This window comes from Chrysochloris asiatica, unplaced genomic scaffold, assembly GCF_000296735.1.
Source record: "Chrysochloris asiatica unplaced genomic scaffold, ChrAsi1.0 scaffold00361, whole genome shotgun sequence".
NCBI lineage: Eukaryota > Metazoa > Chordata > Mammalia > Afrosoricida > Chrysochloridae > Chrysochloris > Chrysochloris asiatica.
In genome coordinates, this window is record NW_006408879.1 from 759,856 (window position 1) to 761,491 (window position 1,636).

The window sequence follows — 1,636 nt, forward strand, 5'->3', positions numbered from 1 at the left end:
GGAAGCAGTTTCACTCTGTTCTATGAGGTTGTTGTGAGTCCGATTTGACACAATGGCAGTGAGCTGAGTGAGTAAGCAGTATCCATGACTGTTTTTGAGCTTCGCTACCTCCTTAGAATGGAGGTGTAAGTACCAATGTAACTATTTCATAGATAAGGAGATTGAGATGAAAAAAGGTCAAGTGAGTCTGTGAAGTCACACAATTAGGAAGCAGACAGGAAAAGTTGGAGAACTGAAGTAGATCTGTGCCTATAGTGTCCAGCTTGATCTTCCCATGACTCCCTGGGCCACCTCACCAGAAGACACATCCTCTAATTGAACGCATCCTCTCAGTTATGAAGCCCTGTAAGCGAGGGGTCTAGATCTTGTCCTCTCTGTCTCAGGGCCAAGGGTGGTGCTTGGTGTGTCATGCTGCCTTTACTGTAAACAGCTACTGAGTCAGCCCTGGCTCACAGCCGCCTTTTCATGATGAATCAGAAAGCTGCCCCTTCCTGCACAGTCCCCAAGATCTGCTGCAGACCCTGCCATGGTGATGAGTCGGGTTTTCATTTGCTCATTTTCAGAAGCAGATCACCAGGCCTTTCTTCATAGTCTGTCTAGTCTAGAAGGGTCACTGAAACCTGTTCAGCATCCTACCAACACCCAATCCTCAGAGGGGTCAAAATTGTGCGGTGCTACAGAGCAGGGGTGGGGAAACTTTTCTGCCAAAATTCATATCATTCTCAGGCCACACAAAATTATCAACTTATTTAAAAATTAGCCTGCTATATTTGATCAAACATTTAATTAACTCACACCTAATGTGTCACTATAAGGAGCTCTGGGGGCATAGTAGTTATGAATCAGGCTGCTAATCTCATGGTCAGCAGGTTGAAACTACCAGTGGTTCCACAGGAGAAAGATGAGGCGTTCTGCTCCCATAAAGATTTACTGCCACAGAAACCCTCTACAGGGTCACTATGAATCTGAGTCGGAGCCAACTCCACAGCACAAAACCACCACCGCCACCACCAATGTGTCACTGTAAGATAAGTACTGGACCTCGAGGTTGGGGGTTCAAACTCACCAGCTACTCTTTGGAACCCCTATACAGGATCGTTGAGTCAGAACTGATTCAATGGCACTGAACAATAATGTCATGGCTAAGACTACTGTTGCTTTGGCAGAGCCGGACCAAATGATTTCGTGGGACTTATGCGAATCCTGGTGTGGTGCTATGGGACAAAGCACTAGTCTGCAAGTACGGTTTGAACCACAGAGTCAGGGGTTCAAACTCACCAGCCACTCTTTGGAAACTCTATACAGGGCCGCTAGGAGTCCTAACCAACTCAACAGCACTTACCCCATGGGTGGGACTTCCCCAGCCCTGCTATACAGCATGGATTCTGTGAATGGCTCCAGCCAGGCAAAGCCTAACTCCAACTTGTGCCTAGGGTTAAATGTTCAGATACCGATTTTCCCTGAGTACCTCGTGCACCTCTCATAGCTGAACTGCCAGAGTTAGATGCAGAGTATATTTAAATATGGGTTTGGGACAAGGCAAAAACATCATGAAAAAAGAAAATTATAGCTCAATATCTATCATGAACATATATACAAAAGTTCTCAAAAAAAAAAACAAAAAGGAAAACTTACT